This window comes from Ranitomeya imitator, chromosome 3 (assembly GCF_032444005.1).
Source record: "Ranitomeya imitator isolate aRanImi1 chromosome 3, aRanImi1.pri, whole genome shotgun sequence".
Classification (NCBI taxonomy): domain Eukaryota; kingdom Metazoa; phylum Chordata; class Amphibia; order Anura; family Dendrobatidae; genus Ranitomeya; species Ranitomeya imitator.
In genome coordinates, this window is record NC_091284.1 from 499,829,984 (window position 1) to 499,855,627 (window position 25,644).

At 48.2% G+C, this 25,644-nt stretch overlaps 1 protein-coding gene across 2 annotated transcripts in view; it reads right to left on the reverse strand.

The window, feature by feature from the left end:
• DMD (dystrophin) overlaps nucleotides 1-25,644 on the reverse strand; it is a 4,179,683-nt gene that overhangs the window by 1,459,415 nt on the left and 2,694,624 nt on the right. The gene's annotated exons all lie outside the window — the stretch shown is intronic.

Sequence of the window (25,644 nt, forward strand, 5' to 3'; positions counted from 1 at the left end):
AAGGTGGCCACTATACTGACAGCAATCCTGAACTTAACACAGCAACTAGAAGTAGCCATGGAGTGTACCTTACACACCTAGAACCTCGTCATGGCCGGAGGACTAAATACCCCTAAAGATGGAAATTGGAATACTATCTTGCCTCAGAGAAAATCCCCAAAGGATAGACAGCCCCCCACAAATATTGGTGGTGAGTCAGAGAGGAAAAAACATACACAGGCAGAAAAACAGGATTTAGCACAGGAGGCCACTCTAGCTAGATAGGACAGGATAGGACAGAGTTCTGTGCGGTCAGTATTAAAACCCTTCAAAACATCCACAGCAGAATATACAAAAAACTTCCTACATCTAACTAAAAGATGTAGGAGCGTAAATCTGCAACTCCAGTGAATCCTACAATCAGAGCAGGAATAAAACTGAAACAAGCACACAGCAGTGTGCCACAGATACAAAAACCAAACACTTATCTTTGCTGAATTTGGCAGCAAGCAGGAGAAGCCAGAAAGGGATCCAACACTTCACAAGGCACATTGACAACTGGAATGGGCTAAAGGATCCTGCACACCTAAATATCCCAGTCAGAATTGTAATCATCCGATACACCTGGCCAGGACTGCGAGTCAAAGACAACTGCATTCCCACCTACAACCACTGGAGGTAACCCAAGAGCAGAATTCACAACAGTACCCCCCCCTTGAGGAGGGGTCACCGAACCCTCACCAGGGCCCCCAGGACAATCAGGACGAGCCAAATGAAAGGCATGGACCAAATCAGCAACATGGACATCAGAGGCAAAAACCCAAGAATTATTTTCCTGGCCATAACCCTTCCATTTGACCAGGTACTGAAGCTTCCGCCTCGAAAAACGGGAATCCAAAATCTTCTCAACAACATATTCCAACTCCCCATCAACCAACACAGGGGCCGGAGGATCAACAGAGGGAACAACGGGCTCCACATATTTCCGCAACAAAGATCTATGGAAGACATTATGGATAGCAAAAGAGGCCGGAAGCGCCAGTCGAAAAGACACTGGATTTGTAATCTCAGAAATCTTATAAGGACCAATAAACCGAGGCTTAAACTTAGGAGAAGAAACCTTCATAGGAACATGACGGGAAGACAACCAGACCAGATCCCCAACCCGAAGCCGGGAACCAACACACCAACGACGATTAGCAAAACGTTGAGCCTCCTCTTGAGACAACACCAACTTGAGCCCAAATCTGCTGCAACCTGTCCACCACAGAATCCACACCAGGACAGTCAGAAGGCTCAACCTGCCCAGAAGAAAAACGAGGATGAAAACCAAAATTACAAAAGAAAGGCGAAACCAAGGTAGCAGAACTAGCCCGATTATTAAGGGCAAACTCGGCCAATAGCAAGAAGGCCACCCAATCATCTTGATCAGCAGACACAAAGCATCTCAAATAAGTCTCCAAGGTCTGATTAGTTCGCTCGGTCTGGCCATTTGTCTGAGGATGAAATGCAGAAGAAAAAGACAAATCAATGCCCAGCCTAGCACAAAAGGCCCGCCAAAACCTAGAAACAAACTGGGAACCTCTGTCGGACACAATATTCTCCGGAATACCATGCAAACGAACCACATGCTGAAAGAACAACGGTACCAAATCAGAAGAGGAAGGCAATTTAGGTAAGGGCACCAAATGAACCATCTTAGAGGACCGGTCACAAACAACCCAGATAACAGATATCTTCTGGGAGACCGGAAGATCAGAAATAAAATCCATGGAAATATGCGTCCAGGGCCTCTCAGGTACTGGCAATGGCAAAAGCAACCCACTACCACGGGAACAACAAGGCTTGGCCCGCGCACAAGTCCCACAGGACTGCACAAAAGAACGCACATCACGTGACAATGAAGGCCACCAAAAGGACCTACCAACCAAATCTCTGGTACCAAAAATTCCAGGATGACCGGCCAACATGGAACAGTGAACCTCAGAAATCACTCTACTAGTCCATCTGACAGGAACAAACAATTTCCCCACAGGACAGTGGTCAGGTTTGTCAGCCTGAAATTCCTGAAGAACCCGTCGTAAATCAGGGGAAATGGCAGAAAGGACCACCCCCTCTTTCAGAATGCCGACCGGCTCTAAGACCTTAGAAGAATCAGGCAAAAAACTACTAGAGAGGGCATCAGCCTTAATATTCTTAGAACCTGGAAGGTACGAGACCACGAAATCAAAACGGGAAAAAAACAAGGACCATCGAGCCTATCTAGGATTCAGCCGTTTAGCAGACTCGAGGTAAATCAAATTCTTATGATCGGTCAAGACCACAATACGGTGCTTAGCTCCCTCAAGCCAATGTCGCCACTCCTCAAATGCCCACTTCATAGCCAACAACTCCCAATTGCCGACATTATAATTGCGTTCAGCAGGCGAAAACTTATGGGAAAAGAAGGCACACGGTTTCATTAAGGAACCAACAGGATCCCTCTGAGACAAAACGGCCCCTGCCCCAATCTCAGAAGTGTCAACCTCAACATGAAACGGAAGAGAAACATCCGGTTGGCGCAACACTGGAGCAGAAGTAAATCGACGTTTAAGCTCCTGAAAGGCAGAGACAGCCGCAGAGGACCAATTCGCCACATCAGCACCTTTTTTCGTCAAATCGGTCAAGGTTTTAACCACGCTGGAAAAATTAGCAATGAAACAGCGATAAAAATTTGCAAAATCCCAAAATTTCTGAAGGCTCTTCACGGATGTGGGCTGAATCCAATCATGAATGGCCTGAACCTTAACCGGATCCATCTCTATAGACGAGGGAGAAAAAATGAAGCGCAAAAAAGAGACTTTCTGCACCCCAAAGAGAAACTTAGACCCTTTCACAAACAAGGCATTGTCACGAAGGATCTGAAATACCATCCTGACCTGTTGCACATGAGACTCCCAATCATCGGAAAAAATCAAAATATCGTCCAAATGCACAATCAAGAATTTATCAAGATAAGTCCGGAAGATATCATGCATGAACTACTTAAAAACAGATGGAGCATTAGAGAGTCCGAATGGCATCACAAGGTATTAAAAATGGCCTTCGGGCGTGTTAAGCGCAGTTTTCCATTCATCACCCTGCTTAATACGAACAAGATTATATACCCCTCGAAGGTCAATCTTGGTAAACCAACTAGCTCCCTTAATCCTAGCAAACAAATCAGAAAGTAAAGGTGAAGGGTATTGAAACTTGACCGTGATTTTATTCAAGAGGCGATAATCTATACAGGGTCTCAAGGAACCATCTTTTTTAGCAACAAAAAAGAACCCTGCTCCCAACGGTGAAGAAGATGGCCGAATATGCCCTTTCTCCAAAGACTCCTTAATATAGCTCCGCATGGCGGTATGTTCAGGCACAGATAGATTAAAAAGTCGACCCTTAGGAAACTTACAGCCTGGAATCAAGTCAATAGCACAATCGCAGTCCCTATGCGGTGGAAGGAAACTGGACTTGGGCTCATCGAATACATCCTGAAAATCAGACAAAAACTCTGGAATTTCAGAAGGTGAAGAAGAGGAGATTGACATCAAAGGAACATCATTATGAACCCCCTGACAACCCCAACTAGTCACAGACATGGACTTCCAGTCCAACACAGGATTATGTACCTGCAACCATGGAAAACCCAGCACGATAACATCATGCAAGTTATGCAACACCAGAAATCGACAATCTTCCTGATGGGCTGGTGCAATGCGCATGGTCACCTGTGTCCAAAACTGGGGCTTATTTTTAGCCAAGGGTGTAGCATCAATGCCCCTTAAAGGAATAGGGTTCTGCAAAGGCTGCAAGGGAAAACCACAATGCTTGGCAAAGTCAAAATCCATTAAATTCAAGGTGGCGCCTGAATCTACAAACGCCATGACAGAAAATGATGACAATGAGCAGATCAAGGACACAGATAACAGAAATTTAGGTTGTACAGTACTGATGGTAATTGAACTGGCGATCCTCTTTGTCCGATTAGGGCAGACAGAAATGACATGAGAAGCATCGCCACAATAATAACACAACCTATTTTGACGTCTGAAACCTTGTCGTTCCGTTCTAGACAGAATCCTATCACACTGCATTGGCTCAGAAATTTGCTCTGAGGATAACACCACAGCGTGCACAGTTCTGCGCTCCCGCAGGCGTCGGTCAATCTGAAAGGCCAGAGACATAGAATCACTCAGACCGGAAGGCGTGGGAAACCCCACCATAACATCTTTAACGGATTCAGAAAGCCCCCTTCTGAAAATTGCCGCCAAAGCATCATTATTCTATTTGGTCAACTCAACACAGACCATTTTTTGAATTTCTGACAATAGAATTCTGCCGCCTCTTGACCCTGAGACAGGGCCAACAAGGTCTTCTCAGCTTGATCCACAGAATTAGGTTCATCATATAATAGTCCTAAAGCCTGAAAAAAGGAGTCAATATTAAACAAAGCCGGATTCCCAGATTCCAGGGAAAACGCCCAATCCTGCGGTCGCCACGCAGCAGGGAGATTACGATTTTTACCTGCTGAATGGAATCACCAGAGGATCGAGGTCTCAGGTCAAAAAACAGTTTACAGTTGTTTTTAAAACTCAAAAATTTAGACCTGTCACCAGAAAACAAATCAGGATTAGGAATCTTCGGTTCTAAAGCAGGAGTCTGAACAATATAATCAGAAATACCTTGCACCCTAGCAGCAAGCTGGTCTACACGAGAAGCTAATTCCTGAACATTCATGCTTGCACCAGGCTCCTCAGCCACCCAGATATTAAGAGGGAAGAGAACACAAAACAGACTGGAGACAAAAAAATGGCTCAAGAGCTTCCTTCCCTTCTTCTGAGATGCATTTAACTCATTGTTGGCCAGTTGTACTGTTATGATCTGGTGACCTTGGAGCTGCATGAGAACTATCACTGGAGAAGATGGCCACTATACTGACCGCAATCCTGAACTTATGTATGTGTGTGTGTTTTATTAACCCTTTATTACTATTGGATTAATAATGGATAGGCCTCTTATTAACGCCTCTCCATTATTAACCCGGCTTAATGTCACCTTACAATAGCAAAGTGACATTAACCCCTTATTACCCCATATCCCACCACTACACAGGAGTGGGAAGAGAGGGGCTAAGTGCCGGAATTGGCGCATCTTACAGATGCGCCATTTCTGGGGCAGCTGCTGACTGGTATTTGTAGCCGGGGGAGGGGGTGCAATATCCATGGCCCCTCTCTAGGCTATGAATATCAGCCCACAGCTGTCTGCGTAGCCTTTCCTGCTATTAAATATAGGGGGACCCCACATCTTTTTCTTTTGGGGTCCCCCTATTTTAATAGCCAGTAAAGGCTACGCAGACAGCTGCGGGCTGATATTCATAGCAGGCTACAAATATTGGCCCACAGCCGTCGGCTTTCCCCCTCTGGCGCAGAAAATTGCGCAGTAGCCCACGCCGTATTTTTCCATTTTTTTTTTTTTTATTTAATGCTCATTAAGGCCTCTTTCACACTTATGTCGGTACGGGTCCGTCGCTATGCGTCGGGCCAACGTACTGACGCACGTTGTGAAATTTGTGCACGATGTGGGCAGCGGATGCAGTTTTTCGACGCATCCGCTGCCCATTCTGAAGTCCGGGGAGGAGGGGGCGGAGTTTTGGCCGCGCATGCGCAGTAGAAAATGGCGGACGCGATGGACAAAAAAACCTTCACTTGAACTTTTTTCGTGCCGACGGTTTGCCAAAGCACGACGGATCCGTTCCATGACGGACGCGACGTGTGGCCATCGTCGTGATCCGTCTCTAATACAAGTCTATGGGTAAAAAATGCATCCTGCGAGCACATTTGCAGGATCCGTTTTTTTCCCAAAATGACAGCTTGCGACTGATTGCTAAAAACGCAAGTGTGAAAGTAGCCTTAGAAACATTGGCCTTTCTATTATATATCTATGGATATATCTATCTATAGATATATTTATAGAAAAATATATCTATAGATACATAGATGTATCTATCCATATATCTGGCTGCTTCCACACGTCAGGTTTTTGCCAACAGGCACAATCCGGCGAGTTTTGAAAAAAACGTATCCGTTTTTTTCCGCCGGATCTGTTTTTTCCACCGATCCGTTTTTTTCCGCCTGATCCGTTTTTTCTACTGGATCAGTTTTTCTTTCTGCTGGATCTGCTTTTTCTGCCAGATCGTTTTTTTCCGCAGGATCCGTTTTTTTTTCCGCCACATTCGTTTTTTTCGCCGGATCCGTTTTTTTAATGCGGGATCCGTTTTTTTTTTGCCGGATCAGTTTTTCCACCGGATTCGTTTTCCACAGGATCCGTTTTTCCTCCGGATCCGTTTTTTTCTGCAGGATCCGTTTTTTCCACTGGATTCCTTTGTTTGCACCGAATCCATGCTTTTCCGCCGAATCCATTTTTTTTCCACCGGATGCTTTTTTTTCGCCAGGATCCGTTTTTTTCCGCCAGATTCCATTTTTTTGCACTGGATCCATTTCTTTCCCAAGGATCCGGTTTTTTCCGCTGGATTTGTTTTTTTCTTCCGGATCCGTTTTTTCTTCCGGATCCGTTTTTTTCCGCAGGATCCATTTTTTCCACCGGATCCATTTTTTGCGCCAGATCCTTTTTTCCACCTGATCTGGTTTTTCCGCCAAATCAGTTTTTCCCGCCGAATCCACTTTTTTCTGCCGGATCAGTTTTTTCCACAGGATCCGTTTTTTTCCGCTGGATCCTTTATTTTCCACCAGATCCGTTTTTTCCACCGAATCCATTTTTTCCACAGGATCCATTTTTTTCTGCCGGATCCATTTTTTTCGCCGGATCCGTTTTTTTCCACCGGATCTGTTTTTTCTGCCGGATCCTTTTTTTCCACTGGATCCGTTTTTTTTCGCAGGAACCGTTTTTTTCTGCCGGATTCCTTTTTTTTGCACCGTATCCGGTTTTTCTGCAGGATCCATTTTTTCCCGCTGGATCCGTTTTTTCCGCCAGATCCGTTTTTTTCAAAACTTGCTGGATTGTGCCTGATGGCAAAAACCTGATGTGTGAAAGCAGCCAGATATATGCATAGATACATTTACGTATCTATAGATATATCTATCTATAAAAATATCTATGGATAGAAATATCCATAGATATACAGTTAGGGCCAGAAATATTTGGACAGTGACACAAGTATTGTTATTTTAGCTGTTTACAAAAACATGTTCAGAAATACAATTATATATATATAATATGGGCTGAAAGTGCACACTCCCAGCAGCAATATGATAGTTTCCACATCCAAATCGGAGAAAGGGTTTAGGAATCATAGCGTCCTCTTTTTCAAGGGACCAAAAGTAATTGGACAATGGACTCTAAGGGCTGCAATTAACTCTGAAGGCGTCTCCCTCGTTAACCTGTAATCAATGAAGTAGTTAAGAGGTCAGGGGTGGATTCCAGGTGTGTGGTTTTGCATTTGGAAGCTGTTGCTGTGAGCAGACAACATGCGGTCAAAGGAACTCTCAATTGAGGTGAAGCAGAACATCCTGAGGCTGAAAAAAAAGAAAAAATCCATCAGAGAGATAGCAGACATGCTTGGAGTAGCAAAATCAACAGTTGGGTACATTCTGAGAAAAAAGGAATTGACTGGTGAGCTTGGGAACTCAAAAAGGCCTGGGCGTCCACGGATGACAACAGTGGTGGATGATCGCCGCATACTTAATTTGGTGAAGAAGAACCCGTTCACAACATCAACTGAAGTCCAGAACACTCTCAGTGAAGTAGGTGTATCTGTCTCTAAGTCAACAGTAAAGAGAAGACTCCATGACAGTAAATACAAAGGGTTCACATCTAGATGCAAACCATTCATCAATACCAAAAATAGACAGGCCAGAGTTAAATTTGCAGAAAAACACCTCAAGAAGCCAGCTCAGTTCTGGAAAAGTATTCTATGGACAGATGAGACAAAGATCAACCTGTACCAGAATGATGGGAAGAAAAAAGTTTGGAGAAGAAAGGGAACGGCACATGATTCAAGGCACACCACATCCTCTGTAAAACATGGTGGAGGCAACGTGATGGCATGGGCATGCATGGCTTTCAATGGCACTGGCTCACTTGTGTTTATTGATGACATAAGAGCAGACAAGAGTAGCCGGATGAATTCTGAAGTGTACCGGGATATACTTTCAGCCCAGATTCAGCCAAATGCTGCAAAGTTGATTGGACGGCGCTTCATAGTACAGATGGACAATGACCCCAAGCATACAGCCAAAGCTACCCAGGAGTTCATGAGTGCCAAAAAGTGGAACATTCTGCAATGGCCAAGTCAATCTCCAGATCTAAACCCAATTGAGCATGCATTTCACTTGCTCAAATCCAGACTTAAGACGGAAAGACCCACAAACAAGCAAGACCTGAAGGCTGCGGCTGTAAAGGCCTGGCAAAGCATTAAGAAGGAGGAAACCCAGCGTTTGGTGATGTCCATGGGTTCCAGACTTAAGGCAGTGATTGCCTCCAAAGGATTTGCAACAAAATATTGAAAATAAAAATATTTTGTTTGGGTTATGTTTATTTGTCCAATTACTTTTGACCTCCTAAAATGTGGAGTGTTTGTAAAGAAATGTGTACAATTCCTACATTTTCTATCAGATATTTTTGTTCAACCCTTCAAATTAAACGTTACAATCTGCACTTGAATTCTGTTGTAGAGGTTTCATTTCAAATCCAATGTGGTGGCATGCAGAGCCCAACTCGCGAAAATTGTGTCACTGTCCAAATATTTCTGGCCCTAACTGTATAATAGAAAGGCCGATGTTTCTAAGGCTACTTTCACACTTTTTTTAGCAATCTGTCGCAATCTGTCATTTTGGGAAAAAAACAGATCCTGCAAATGTGCTCGCAGGATGCGTTTTTTACCAATAGACTTGTATTAGCGACAGATCGCGATGGATGGCCACACGTCGCGTCCGTCGTGCAACGGATCCGTCATGTTTCGTTGGACCGTCGGCACAAAAAAAGTTCAAGTGAAGGTCTTTTTGTCCTTCGTGTCCGCCATTTTCTACCGTGCATGCGCGGCCGAAACTCCGCCCCCTCCTCCCCGAACTTCAGAATGGGCAGCGGATGCGTTGAAAAACTGCATCCACTGCTCACGTCGTGCACAAATTTCACAAGGGTGCGTCGGGACAATGGCCCGACGCATAGCGACGCACCCGTACCGACGCAAGTGTGAAAGAGGCCTTAATGAGCGTTGAATTTTTTAAAAAAATGGAAAAAAACACCGTGGGCTCCCTCACAATTTTCTGTACCAGAGGGGGAAAGCCGATGGCCGGGGGCCAATATTTGTAGCCTGCTACTGGCTATTAAAATAGGGGGACCCCCCAAAAAAATGACGTGGGGTCCCCCTATATATTATAGCCAGAAAGGCTATGCAGACAGCTGTGAGCTGATATTCATAGCCTAGAGAGGGGCCATGAATATTGCCCCCCCAGCTACAAATACCAGTCCGCAGCTGCCCCAGAAATGGCGCATCTGTGAGATGCGCCAATTCCGGCACTTAGCCCCTCTCTTCCCACTCCCGTGTAGCGGTCGGAGATGGGGTAATAAGGTTTTAATGTCACCTTGCTATTGTAAGGTGACATTAAGCTGGGTTAATAACGGAGAGGCGTCAATAAGGCGCCTATCCATTATTAATCCAATAGTAATAAAGATATAATAAAACACAAACACATTAGGAAAAAAGTATTTTAATATTCTTCATTTAACCATACTTACCATAGTTCAGCGCCTGCAAAAAACATAAAATAATAAACCGTATACAACCTGTCTGCCATAGTCCAATTAATAACGAGTGTCCCACGACGATCTCCCCTATAGAACAGTGACATCGGGTGATGTCACTGCTCTATATGACCCTCAGTGACACACTGACAGGAGACAATGGCTCCTGCAGGGCATGACTGAGGGTACTATAGTTCAAAATCTCACTTTATGGCAATTGCTGCATGGGAAAATTTCTCACACAGCAATGCCAAAAGTGAGACTAGGGACTATTTTTTTTACAGCGGCGGAGGAATACAGTGCGGTCATTGTGTTCCTGGAGCCCCTGGAGAGCAGTCGCATCAGCTGATGTTGCCGTTCTCCACGGGAGATCGTCGCGGGACACTAGTGGATTTCTGCGGACAGGGAATATATTGGTTGTTTATTATTTTCATATTTTTTACAGATGACACTGGCTTCGGGGAACAAAGTGACAAGTAATGGTGAGTATGTACTCTATGTTTAATGTACTATATGACTGTATGTATGTATTGCATGTAATGTATGAATGTACTGTATGTAGTATGTATGTAGTAGGCATGTTGTATGTATGTAGTATGTATGTAGTATGTATGTATGTAGTATGTAGTATGTATGTAGTATGTATGTAGTACGTATGTATGTTTTTTTTCCATTCAACACATTAGCCAGGTGATGGGACTACTACTGTCCCATTATTGGCTAATGTGTCATTCACTGTCACTGTAGTAGGCATCGTCCGATGGGACTTGCAGTCAAACGATGCCTGCACACATGGATAGAGCCCCGGCAGCCCGCACAGAGCCCCGGCAGCCCGCAGAGAGCCCCGGCAAGCCGCACAGAGCCCCGGCACGCTGCACAGAGCCCCGGCAGTCCACACAGAGCCCTGGCAGCCAGCACATAGCCCCGGCACGCCGCACAGAGCCCCGGCAGCCCACACGGAGCCCCGCCACGCCGCACAGAGCCCCGGCAGCCTGCACAGAGCCCCGGCACACCGCACAGAGCGACAGCACGCCGCACAGAGCCCCGGCACGCTGTACAGAGCCCCGGCAACCCCGCATAGAACCCCGGCAGCCCGCACAGAGCCCCGGTAGGCCCGTTCAGACCCCCGGCATCCCGCACAAAGCCCCGGCACGCCGCACAGAGCCCATCACGCCACACAGAGTCCCGGCAGGCCCGCACAGATCTCCGGCAGGCCGCACAGAGCCCCGGCAGGCCCGTACAGAGCCCCAGCACGCCGCACAGAGCCCCGGCATGCCACACAGAGCCCCGGCAGGCCGCACAGAGCCCCGACACGCCGCACAGAGCCCCGGCATGCCGCACAGAGCCCCAAAACGCTGCACAGAGCCCCAAAAACTGCACAGAGCCCCGGCAGGCCCGTTCAGACCCCCGGCACGCCGCACAGAGCCCCGGCACGCCGCACAGAGCCCCAGCATGCCGTACAGAGCGCCGGCAGGCCCGCACAGAGCCCTGGCAGCCCGCACAGAGCCCTGACAGCCCGCTCAGAGCACGGCAGGCCCATACAGACCCCCGGCACGCCACACAGATCTCTGGCAGGCCGCACAGAGCCCCAGCAGGCCCATACAGACCCCCCGGCACACCGCACAGAGCCCCGGCAGCCCGCACAGAGCCCCGGCAGCCCGCAGAGAGCCCCGGCAAGCCGCACAGAGCCCTGGCACGCTGCACAGAGCCCTGGCAGTCCACACAGAGCCCTGGCAGCCAGCACATAGCCCCGGCACGCCGCACAGAGCCCCGGCAGCCCACACGGAGCCCCGCCATGCCGCACAGAGCCCGGGCAGCCTGCTCAGAGCCCCGGCACACCGCACAGAGCGACAGCACGCCGCACAGAGCCCTGGCACGCTGTACAGAGCCCCGGCAACCCCGCACAGAACCCCGGCAGCCCGCCCAGAGCGCCGGAACGCCGCACAGAGAACCAAAACGCTGCACAGAGCCCCGGTAGGCCCGTTCAGACCCCCGGCATCCCGCACAAAGCCCCGGCACGCCGCACAGAGCCCATCACGCCACACAGAGTCCCGGCAGGCCCGCACAGATCTCCGGCAGGCCGCACAGAGCCCCGGCAGGCCCGTACAGAGCCCCAGCACGCCGCACAGAGCCCCGGCATGCCACACAGAGCCCCGGCAGGCCGCACAAAGCCCCGGCATGCCGCACAGAGCCCCGGCATGCCGCACAGAGCCCCAAAACGCTGCACAGAGACCCAAAACGCTGCACAGAGCCCCGGCAGGCCCGTTTAGACCCCCGGCACGCCGCACAGAGCCCCGGCACGCCGCACAGAGCCCCAGCATGCCGCACAGAGCGCCGGCAGGCACGCACAGAGCCCTGGCAGCCCGCACAGAGCCCTGACAGCCCGCTCAGAGCACGGCAGGCCCATACAGACCCCCGGCACGCCACACAGATCTCTGGCAGGCCGCACAGAGCCCCAGCAGGCCCATACAGACCCCCCCCCGGCACACCGCACAGAGCCCCGGCAGCCCGCACAGACCCCCGGCAACCCTGCACAGAGCACCGGCAGCCCTCACAGAGCCCTGGCACGCCGCACAGAGTCCCAAAACGCTGCATAGAGCCCCGGCATGCCCGTAAAAACCCCCGGCAGTCCGCACAGAGCCCCAGCACGCCGCATAGAGCCCCGGCAGGCACGCACAGAGTCCTGGCAGCCCGCACAGAGCCCTGGCAGCCCGCACAGAGCCCGGCAGGCCTGTACAGACCCCCGACATGCCACATAGATCTCTGGCAGGCCACACAGAGCCACGGCAGGCCCGTACAGAGCCCCGGCATGCCGCATAGAGCCCCAGCACGCCGCACAGAGCCCCGTCAGCCCGCACAGAGCCCCAGCATGCCACAGAGAGCCCCGGCACGCCGCACAGAGCCCCAAAACACTGCACAGAGCCCCAGCAGGCCCGTATAGACCCACGGTAGCCTGCTCAGAGCCCCAGAATGCTGAACAGATCCCCAGCACGCCACGCAGAGCCCCGACAGCCTGCACAGAGCCCGGCAGACCTGTACAGACCCCCCGGCACACCACACAGATCTCCAGCAGCTCGCACAGACCTCCGGCAGCCCGCACAGAGCCCCGGCAGCCCATACAGAGCCCCTGCAGGCCAGTACAGTCCCCCGGCAGCCACGCACAGACCCCCGGCATCCACGCACAGACCCCCGGCAGGCACACACAGACCCCTGAGAGGCCCGTACAGAACCCCAACAGGCCCGCACAGACCCTGCCTGCACACACAGACACGCACAGTGTCCACCCACATACCGCTCACACTCTTTCCCCCTCCGGAACAGGATGTAGAAGGACAGAAAGGGCTTATTTACATTCTGATATTTGTGTCCTAATGACTTGCATTGGTATCGGGTATCGGTATCGGCGATATCCGATATTTTTGGGATATCAGCCGATCCAATATGATACCGATACTTCTGGATATCAGAAGGTATCGCTCAACACTAGAGACCACTGCAAAATGTTCAGTTTGTCTGATTTTTCTATTTATATATATATTTTTGAGTAAAATGTAAATTGTTCATTTATTCTATACTAGCTATTGAACCCGTTCTACGCCCGGGTGGCGAGCATTTATATTGGTATACAAAAATAGAAAAAGCCGCACAGCCTGATGACAAGAAGTAACAGTGGGATCACTAGAGGAACTACTGAGCTCAGAAAATCCAGAGAGGTGCTCACGTTTGAAAACACAGCAAAAGTGTACCAATACGAAAATGAAGGAAAAAACGTGGCAACACTCACCGATCCTGTTAAGCAGATTGTGTCTTTTATTCAAGCGATGATGAGACCGTATTCACGGCTCGGGGGAGAAAAACATACAAGAGGTGAGCGGGGAGAGGACAACAGCCGTTTTGCGCCTACACCGGCGCTTCTATGGGTCCACGGGTCCACCCGTAAAAGCGCCGGTGTAGGCGCGAAACGGCTGTTGTCCTCTCCCCGCTCACCTCTTGTATGTTTTTCTCCCCCGAGCCATGAATACGGTCTCATCATCGCTTGAATAAAAGACACAATCTGCTTAACAGGATCGGTGAGTGTTGCCACTTTTTTCCTTCATTTTCGTATTTATATTGGTATATGGTCTCCATCCTGGTATGTGCTGCTCCATCCTGCGTCCCCATCCTGTCATGTGCTGCTCCATCCTGCGTCCCCATCCTGTCATGTGCTGCTCCCATCCTGCATCCCCATCCTGTCATGTGCTGCACCCATCCTGCGTCCCCATCCTGTCATGTGCTGCACCCATCCTGCGTCCCCATCCTGTCATGTGCTGCACCCATCCTGCGTCCCCATCCTGTCATGTGCTGCACCCATCCTGCGTCCCCATCCTGTCATGTGCTGCACCCATCCTGCACCCCCATCCTGTCATGTGTTGCTCCCATCCTCCGCCCCCGTTCTGTCATGTGCTGCTTCCATCCTGCACCCCCGTTCTGTCATGTGCTGCTGCCATCCTGCGCCCCCGTTCTGTCATGTGCTGCTCCCATCCTGCACCCCCGTTCTGTCATGTGCTGCTCCCATCCTGCGCCCCCGTTCTGTCATGTGCTGCTCCCATCCTGCACCCCCGTTCTGTCATGTGCTGCCCTATTCTGTCATGTGCTGCTCCCATCCTGCGCCCCCTTCTGTCATTTGCTGCTCCCATCCTGCGCCACCGTTCTTTAATTTGCTGCTCCCATCCATATGCCCCATACGCTGCTCCATAAAGGTTTATGGCCCCTATAAAATGCTCCATAGTATATGCCCCGTACACGGCTCCATAAAGGTTGATGGCCCCCATAAGATGCTCCATAGTATATGCCCCCGTACACTGCTCCATAAAGGTTTATGGCCCCCATAAGATGCTCCATGGTATATGCCCCCGTACACTGCTCCATTATGGTTTATGGCCCCCATAAGATGCTCCATAGTATATGCCCCGTACACTGCTCCATAAAGGTTTATGGCCCTCATAAGATGCTCCATAGTATATGCCCCCGTACACTGCTCCATTATGGTTTATGGCCCCATAAGATGCTCCATTGTATATGCCCCCGTACACTGCTCCATTATGGTTTATGGCCCCCATAAGATGCTCCATAGTGTATGCCCCGTACGCTGTTCCATAAAGGTTTATGGCCCCCATAAGATGCTCCATACTATATGCCCCCGTACACTGCTCTATTATGGTTTATGGCCCCATAAGATGCTCCATACTCTATGCCCCCGTACACTGCTCCATTATGGTTTATGGCCTCATAAGATGCTCCATACTCTATGCCCACGTACACTGCTCCATTATGGTTGATGGCCCCCTTAACATGCTCCATTCTATATGCCCCCGCATGCTGCTGCAATATATTTAAAAAAAAAAAAAAACAAACATACTCACCTATCGTCGCTGGGCGCCGAGTGCTGGGGGGCCTGAGCAGGCGGGGACACCGGCGCGCTGTGTGGGTCAGGTGTCGGTATCTCCGCCAGCTCAGGCCCCCAGCACTTACTATATTCACCTGTCCTCCGTTCCACCGCTGCGCGCCTTAAAGCGCATTAAGCGCGTCATCGCGCCCTCTGAACTGAAGGTCACAGGCCGAGGACCGGGAAGATGGCGGCGTGCAGCGGTGGAACGGAGACAGGTGAATATAGCCGATACTCACCCTTCTGGCGGTCCCTGCTTCTCTGTTGGAGATCGCGGTGTGCGTTCAGTGTTAACGCATACCGCGATCTCCCGGGAGCGTCACTCTGTGAGGCCGAGACTGCGCCGGCGCTTGCGCTTGCGCAGTCTATAAAGGCTTCGGACAGAGTGACGCTCCCAGCGTTATATTATAGATACTTCTGACAACATGTCGCCTAATTTCCATGCAATAAATTTTGTATTTTTGCGGGGGGGATTTTTTTTTTCTGAAAAGGAGAAACGGTCAAAATAACAAAAAAAACAAACAAAAACAAATAATAATGCCAAGAAAACAAGTTCTTAGTAATTTAGAAACAACAATACTAATGTTTTAACTTTGGAAGAGTTCATAAATCAATATTTTGTGGAATAACCATGATTTTTACTCACAGCTTTCATGCATCTTGGCATGCTTTCCACCAGTCTTTCACACTGCTCAAAAATGTAAGCACAGAGCCCTGGCACGCCACACAGAGCCCCAGCACGCCGCACAGAGCCCCGGCAGGCCCGCACAAAGCCCCGGCAGCCCACACAGAGCGCCAGCAGCCCGCAGAGAGCGCCTGCATGCCGCACAGAGCCCCAAAACGATGCACAGAGCCCCAGCAGGCCCGTTTAGACCCCCGGCAGCCCGCACAGAGCACCAGGCACGCCGCACAGAGCCCCAGCACGCCGTACAGACCCCCGGCACGCCACAGATCTCCGGCAAGCCGCACAGAGCCCCGGCAGGCCTGTACAGACCCCCCGGCACGCTGCACAGAGCCCCGGCAGCCTGCACAGACCCCCGGCAACCCCGCACAGAGCCCCGGAAGCCCGCACAGAACCCCGGCACACCGCACAGAGCCCCAAAACGCCGCACAGAGCCTCAGCAGGCCCGTACAGACCCCCGGCAGCCCGCACAGAGCCCCGGCACGCCGCACAGAGCCCTAGCACGCCGCACAGAGCCCCGGCCGGCCCGCACAGAGCCCTGGTAGCCTGCACAGAGCCTCGGCAGACCGCATAGAGCCCGGCAGGCCCGTACAGACCCCCCGGCACGCCACACAGATTTCCGGCAGGCCGCACAGAGCCCTGGCAGGCCCGTACAGAGCCCCGGCATGCCGCACAGAGCCCCGGCACGCCACACAGAGCCCCGGCAGGCCACACAGAGCCCCAGCCTGCCGCACAGAGCCCCGGCACGCCTCACAGAGCCCCGGAATGCCGCACAGAGCCCCGGCATCCCCACACAGAGCCCCGGCAGCCCGCACAGAGCGCCGGCACGCCACACAGAGCCCCAAAACGCTGCCCAGAGCCTCGGCAGGCCCGTTCAGACCCCCGGCACGCCGCACAGAGCCCCAGCACGCCACACAGAGCCTGGGCAGGCCCGCACAGAGCCCTGGCAGCCCACACAGAGCCCCGACAGCCTGCTCAGAGCCCGGCAGGCCCGTACAGACCCCCAGCACGCTACACAGATTTCCGGCAGGCTGCACAGAGCCCCGGCAGGCCCGTACAGACCCCCGGCAACCCTGCTCAGAGCCCCGGCAGCCCACACAGAGCACTGGCACGCCGCACAGAGCCCCAAAACGCTGCACAGAGCCCCGGCAGGCCTGTAAAGACCTCCGGCAGCCCGCACAGAGCCCCAGCACACCGCACAGAGCCCCGGCAGGCCTGCACAGAGACCTGGCAGCCTGCACAGAGCCCCGGCAGCCCGCAGAGAGCCCGACAGGCCCGTACAGACCCCCTGGCACGCCACACAGATCTCCGGCAGGCCGCACAGAGCCACGGCAGGCCCATACAGAGCCCTGGCACGCCACACAGAGCCCCGACACGCCGCACAAAGCCCCGGCAGCCCGCACAGAGCCCCAGCACGCCACACAGAGCCCCGGCATGCCGGACAGAGCCCCAAAACACTGCACAGAGCCCCGCCAGGCCCGTACAGACCCCCGGCAGCCTGCTCAGAGCCCCGGAACGCCGAATAGATCCCCAGCACGCCGCAGAGAGCCCCGGCAACCTGCACAGAGCCCGGCAGGCCCGTACAGACCCCCTGGCACACCACACAGATCTCCGGCACCCCGCACAAACCTCCGGCAGCCCACACAGAGCCCCGGCAGCCCATACAGAGCCCCTGCAGGCCAGTACAGTCCCCCAGCAGGCAGGCACAGACCCCCAGCAGGCACGCACAGACCCCCGGCAGGCACACACAGACCCCTGAGAGGCCCATACAGAACCCCAAAAGGCCCGCACAGACCCCGCCCACACATACAGACTCGCACAGTGTCCGCCCACACACCGCCCACACTCTTTCCCCCTCTGGAACAGGATGTAGAAGGACAGAAAGGGCTTATTTACATTCCGATATTTGTGTCCCATTGACTTGCATTGGTATCTGGTATCGGTATCGGCGATATCCGATATTTTTGGGATATCGGCCGATCCAATCTGATACCGATACTTCTGGATATCGGAAGGTATCGCTCAACACTAGAGACCACTGCAAAATGTTCAGTTTGTCTGATTTTTCTCTTTATAGATATATTATTGAGTAAAATGTAAATTGTTCATTTATTCTATATACTGTACTTCTGACAACATGTCTCCTAATTTCCATGCAATAAATTTTGTGTTTTTGCGGGGGGGATTTTTTTTCTGAAAAGGAGAAATGGTCAAAATAACAAATAAAAAACCAAAAACAAATAATAATGCCAAGAAAACAAGTTCATAATCATTTAGAAACAACAATACTAATGTTTTAACTTTGGAAGAGTTCAGAAATCAATATTTTGTGGAATAACCATGATTTTTACTCACAGCTTTCATGCATCTTGGCATGCTTTCCACCAGTCTTTCACACTGCTCAAAAATGTAAGCAGTTCTTCTTTGCTTGATGGCTTGTGACTATCCATCATCCTCTTGATTATATTTCAGAGATTTTCAATGAGGTTCAGGTCTGGAAATTGTGCTGCCCATGACAGAGTTATGATGTGGTGGTCTCTTAATTTTTGTCAGAGCTGTATCTGAGCTCATGAGCAGCTCCATATGAGCACTGTGAGGCTTTGGCACAAGAATACGACCAAAAAGAGTTGCTAGTTTATTGTAGTTCCCTGAAGAGGAAAATATTTCACTCTTTCTGCAAGTGTATTGCTGCGGAGAATGTTTATATTTTTCAAACCCTTAAGATCTCAATACTCAAAGTCTATTTGTACCAATGGTTGTAAATACAGAATTTATATTTGCATCCTTGGACAGATTTTATTATTATTTCTTTATATAGCACCATTGATTCCATGGTGCTGTACATGAGAAGGGGTTACATACAAATTACAGATATCACTTACAGTAAGCAAACTAACAATTACAGACTGATACAGAGGGGTGAGGACCCTGCCCTTGCGGGCTTACATTCTACAGGATGGTGGGGATGGAGACAATAGGTTGAGGGTTGCAGGAGCTCTGGTGTTGGTGAGGCGGTAGCTTCGGTAGTGGTGAGGAGGCAGCAAGGTGAGTGCAGGCTGTATGCTTTCCTGAAGAGGTGGGTTTTCAGGTTCCGTCTGAAGGATCCGAATGTGGTTGATAGTCCGATGTGTTGGGGCAAAAAATTCCAGAGGAAAGGGGATATTCGGGAGAAATCTTCGAGGTTGTTGGGTGAGGAGCGAATATGAGTGGAGGAGAGAAAGAGGTCTTGGGAGGACCGGAGATTACATGAGAAAAGATATCAGGAGATTAGTTCAGAGATATATGGAGGAGACAGGTTATGAATGGCTTTGTAGGTCAGTATTAGTAATTTGAACTGGATATGCTGAGGGAATGGGAGCCAGTGAGAGATTTGCAGAGGGGGAAAGCGGAGGAGTAGCAAGGAGGGAGATGAATTAGTCGGGCAGCAGAGTTAAGGATGGACTTATGGAGGCCACAGAAAAGGATGTTGCAGTAGTCAAGGCAGGAGATGATGAGGGCATGCACAAGAATTTTAGTAGATTGACGGTCAAGGAAAGGGCGGATTCTGGAGATATTTTAGAGCTGGAGGCGACAGGAGGTGGAAAGAGCTTAGATGTGTGGTTTGAAGGACAGGGCAGAGTCAAGAGTTACTCCGAGGCAGCGGACTTCTGGTACAGGGAAAAACGTGACATCGTTATTTGATTTCAAAATGGCTTCCCAATGTCAATCATCTTTTAATCTAGTATGAAATGGTCGCTTAAGAAAGTTATGGGGCGGGGCCCTCCTTCACCTCCACGAATATGGCGGTTAAGTCACTCTTATCAGTAACATAGAGATTATGTCCTTTACTTCTTTTTGGTCAGGATGATCCAGAGCTGTAAGCAGATTCGGAATTCAGTTCAACACCTTTAAGCTGACTCAAACCACATGGGAGTACAGTGATATTTTCCGCGAGTATCAATGTCCAACCTCCCAAGATGGGATCTTCAAGCAAAGAGGATATTGCTGACTTCACATATTTAGTCAATCTAGCTATGTCAAGAATATTGGTGGAATTTGACTAAATACCTGTTGAAGACAGACAGTAAATTGTCCAGAAATGTCACAAATTATTCTCGGTGCAGAGAAATTTCAGATGACCTTAGCAAGAGCTATCGGCACTGTTTTTTGTGAAGTACAAAACTAAAGTCTGCCACGACCGTAGCACAGCTTCTATCAGTGCATATGTAAATTCAGTCCTGTGAACCTCGAACATTTCAGGAAGACTGACTAAATCCACATTATTCTCCTTAGCTATCTTGAGCAGCTCCCTGGTTCTGAGTCCAGACACATGGAAAAAACTGCAAGTTGAAGACGGATTCTGAAGCATGATATTCAGCTCTGGAACTGTATTGCAGATACTTCTCCATGCTAGGTTTGACCTGTGTACACAGCACAATATCTTCAGAAGGGGTTAAGGCATACTGCCTTGGGCAGTTGTCAGAGTGCTTGACCTCGCTAATTCTTCCAGTAGGGGCCACAGTCCTGCCTTTTCACTTATATTTAAGGACGCTCCATCTGCGACGATCAATTACATATTCTGTAAAATTAAATTGGTTGCCTTGTAAAGTACAAGTTATACTGAACTTGCTGTTAGGCTGAATCTTCTGTTTTAGTAAATGTTGCTTTTTATTTATAGAAATCACTGGTGTCTGAATAGCTAGGAGACCATTGGGCTGGCTTATTCATTGACTGACAATCTTCCTTGTATAACTGTGCATGCGGAAATAGCTGTCATTCATTACTAGAACCACACACTGGACTCCTATGAATGCAAATACCATGGATTTTGGTGAGGAAAGTGCAAGCTATACTGAATCTTTTTCTATAAATCCATACATTTATCGTTCTGCTCAGCCTCTCATTTTCTGTACCACACTGTCCTCAGATCAGACTACATGTACAATGTGATAGGATCCCTTTAACTTTGTACTGTGACCAACCATGATCATGGACAGAAATCTATTATAAGTTGCATTTTAGCAGCTTTTAGGCTTATCGGACATTTCTATCAATGTTTACTATATATCCTACCTGTCTGTAATTTAATCTTAGTCTTGCGACTAGGTGCAAAATATTATCCTCTGAAGGTTTCTACAGCTATATTCCGAGATAAAAATAGTCTGTACATTACAAATCCATATCTTATATATTTTTTAATATCATGTGTCTGTACATTTTTTCTCTGGTATAGTAGAAATTAAATGGCTGCAACAAGCATTACAAATCACTCACAAAAGATAACACCACAGGTCATGAGGATTCTGCTACTGGAGCAGATTGACTGCTTATCTCAAATGAACATGTGCCAATCCTGTGAGTATTCAGAGAGTTGTCTATTGGAACAGGTCAGAATTGTACAATGAAAATGAAATGTGACTCTAATAATGGAAAATTGTAAAAGATAATCAGATTGTATCTGTGAGAATTACCACTGCTTATGTTTTCTGAGAAATAAAAAATACTTGTGTTGAATAGAAATCACATCACCATTGTATACAGTGTTTGTATGCCTTTCAGAAGAATGTGTATTGCTTATTTACTCCTGAGTATATCGATTAAAAACAAGTTTATATCATTCACAAAGTCCAACTATTTTCATTTAAATGTGAAACTTGTGCTCATTTCAATGGCTTAGGCTCTGTTTGCATTAGTGATGTGGATCTGTAAGTAGCTTTCATTTTTGCTGGTCACATTGTGAGAAAAAAATGGAACTGCATTCTCCATTTCTTTCTAGTTCAAAATGATAGACACCATGATGGCACTAGAAACCCTATTTTAAAAGTCAGTCAGGTCCGTTGGCACCAGTGGCATCCAGCTTGTAATAGAGCCGAACCAATAATGGGTTATGGTTTTCATTATAACTTGTGAGCATTTTAAAAGGCCTTTTTCAGTTTGGCATTCTTCTCTGTATAACAGTAGTGTCATCTTCAGTGCTATTCTTACTGTAGTGCAGTGGTGTCCTCACTGTGCCATGAGGAGGCAGTGGCTCAGGAGAGTTCAAAGTAAACTCAGGTTTAATGTCTCAAAACGTGCAAAGAAAACAAACACTATCCTCCGGATTGCAGCCAGGAAACCAGACAGTCCGTAAAGACAGGCGGTTGTCGAGGGCGACTGCACCACTGTATAAAGCTGCAGGGTGCCAGGAGTTCACTATGCTTGGTGCTGTGTTCCCTCATACAGGAAAAACAAAATCCAGCTCACCATACCGACATTCCCAGGAGCTCGGAGCACGGAACCGCTGTGTCTGGGCGTGGACGAACAGGAAAGAGAAGGAGATCCAGCTCAACGAAATAGTGAAAAATCCATAGTTTATTTCACTTAAAATATAGTGAAAGGACAAAACATCAGCATACAGAAAAATTAAAACCAAGGTCAACGCGTTTCCGGTGACTAAGCACCCTTAATCATGATACCTGGTACAAGACATGTCTATACTTTTATGCTAGTATCCGGTCATCACTCCGGTGTTGCAATTGGTAGAATTGTCTAATCAAACAAAAATAGGCACACATGATAATGGAAGCAAGACAAGCTTGATGGAAAGACAAAAACAGGTGTTTTAACTAAACAGAAATGCAGAGAAAACAAAAATAGCACATTTTTGCTCTGCATTTCATGGAAAATCCAGGTCAGGGGAGGAAACGGACCGCCCCCGCTACCTTCCTGTAGTCCATTTAAAAAATAAAAACCTGTGATAGTTTTTTTCAATCTGACTTGGACAAATAGCTTGTCCAAGACTAACACTCATATTTATTGTGCATTGCAATCACAGCTACGCCTGTGACTGCAATGCACTCCTGTGGCCTCAATATGCTTCTTTACACATCTTAGGGGACACAATGCGACCCTCACATATGACCCCAGTCACTGCCTCACATTATTGAAAAGAAAATCAGTGACATGATCCTCAAACTCCTTTGTTTTGGATAGGGATATACTCATTGATTTTTTTCCTACTGGCCACATTCTTGTTTAAAGCCCTACTTAACAAACTTATCTTGTATACTTAGAAATAGTCGAATCCTTATCTTCATCTTTTTAACTCAAAAGGTACCGTCACATTTAGCGACGCTGCAGCGATCTAGACAACGATGCCGATCGCTGCAGCGTCGCTGTATGGTCGCTGGAGAGCTGTCACACAGACAGCTCTCCAGCGACCAACGATGCAGAAGTCCCCGGGTAACCAGGGTAAATATCGGGTTACTAAGCGCAGGGCCGCGCTTAGTAACCCGATGTTTACCTTGGTTACCAGTGTAAATGTAAAAAAAAAAAAAACACTACATACTTACATTCCGGTGTCTGTCGCATCCCCCGGCATTCTGCTTCCCTGCACTGTGTAAGCACCGGCCGTAAAGCACAGCGGTGACGTCAAAGCTGCGCTCTGCTTTACGGCCGGCGCTGAAACAGTGCAGAGAAGCAGAACGCCGGGGGACGCGACAGACACTGGAATGTAAGTATGTAGTGTTTTTTTTTTTTTTACATCAACACTGGGTAAACATCGGGTTACTAAGCGTGGCCCTGCGCTTAGTAACCCGATGTTTAACCTGGTTACCAGTGAAGACATCGCTGAATCGGTGTCACACACGCCGATTCAGCGATGTCGGCGGGAGATCCAGCGACGAAATAAAGTTCTGGCCTTTCTGCTCTGACCAGCGATGTCACAGCAAGATCCAGATCACTGCTGCGTGTCAAACACAACGATATCGCTATCCAAGATGCTGCAACATCACGGATCGCTAGCGATATCGTTGTTAAGTTGTTCAGTGTGAAGGTACCTAAAGAACTTTGCTTTGGCTTGAAAAAAAACAGTGCTGGACTTCTTTGAGGTGAAGATATATTTCAACTGATACATGGTTAAAAGAGTTTTCTGAAGTAAATAAAATACTGCACACAGGTAGCAATAATACAGCTAAACATGGAGATATAATATCCTCAACCTTAAACTCCCCTCTTTTACAGTGGTATATCCATGAACCTCACTGCTGTTTTCTATTTATCTAGGTGATAACATCACACATAACCCATGGGACCATTGCAGCAATTTACTGGTTAGTGGAATAAGACATAAGACCGCTAAGGCCAGTGATTAGCTGCAGTGGTTCTGAGGGGTATAAGGACCTTGATGACTGAAGGCAATATAACAGACCAGTGGGAGGATCAGGAAAAAGCAGCATGAGAATGGAGGGAAATTAAAGGATGTAATTAAAGTATCTCTTAATTACTTTTTTAAGCTGCATTACTTTATGCGATCAGGTTTTCATCAAACTTGGGAGACCAGAAGTTTACCGTCCTCTTAGATAGACAGGTTTAATCATGACTGAATTCAAAGGGTGGACTATAGGAGTTGCATTCACTTTCTTTTTCACACTGAAGATTAACCAACTAGCTGCCATATTAATCTATTTTAGCAAATTTTCTAATAGTTATCTATGTTTTTGGTAAGCAATTCCTAATCTCAAATATAATTTAAAACTTTCTAGAGATTCTCAGAATATGAGATAATGGCATTTACTGATGCTGGTTTTACAATTTCTTCCACTGAACAGCACTGTATCCTACTTCATCTTATCACAACATGCTCAGCACTGCCAGAGAACAGAATATTACATTCACCCCAAAAAAATAATTGCTATAAGAAGCACTTTAGTTTTAGTGCCCCTTTAATATGTCCCTATATGTCTGGAAGACCCATGTACTGCATTTATATTTTGTGGTTTATTTAAGTTTTTCAGCCGACGGCATTTAATGTTATCTTCAATGACAAAAAATAGACACTTTTCTTAGCAACCGCTTAACAAGCGTCACGTTAAACATATTCAGTTGAGCCCATTCAAAAGAAATAAGTGCTCAAGAAGAAAAGCACTCATCCAATTTGTTGTTACAGATCCATTCCTCAAATAAGTGTTTCACAGCACGCTGAGCCACCTCTTCAGATTGCTCCTAGTACCATGGTTAAGTGAAATGGCAATGAAGATATAATCAGGGCACACAAACATGCTTATTACTAGATCACATGCTGCTATTTCTTAATGATCCACCCTACATGATCCTCTGAGAACATTGCATGATGGCAAACAAAACAAAAGACTCAAAAGAAAATACCTGGCTACGATTACTGTGCTATAAAGCTGCAGAGGTGCAATAGACATAGCTGTGTTTGGCAAATTATTGCAGTCTAGCATGAAATTTCAGAAAATTGAGTCGATTGATAGAGGTTTTCACTTAAAGGTATTCAAAGTTTCTTAAAAGGGTTTTTCCGGGACTTTAACATTGATGGCCTATTTGAAGAGTGGAGGTGCTACATCTGGCACTCCTACCGATCAGCTGTTCCCAGTGGGGCAGGAGCTGATTTGCTGCTAACAACACTGAAAACAGCTGATCGGTAGGCATGCCATGTGTTGCACCACCAATCAGACATTGATGACCTATTCTATGGATAGGCCATCAATTTTAAAGTCCCAGACAACCCCTTTAAGTCCCCTGAACAATAATACACATAAAGTATGTTAGATCCACATTCGAAAGTGGAAATATGATTTCAATTTAGTGTCTGTGTTACAGTCAATGATTGTTCTTCTAAACCAAGCTTTGATGAGCATCTTAGGTTTCTACAGTGCATTATCTATGTGTAGAGCAGTAGTATCACATAGGGAACTGCTACACCACTATATTAGGCTCAACTACACTGCGGTTGACAGATGGGAACACCATTTGTGTCAGGTTTATCAATGAGTATAATGCATTATTCAGTTCTAAA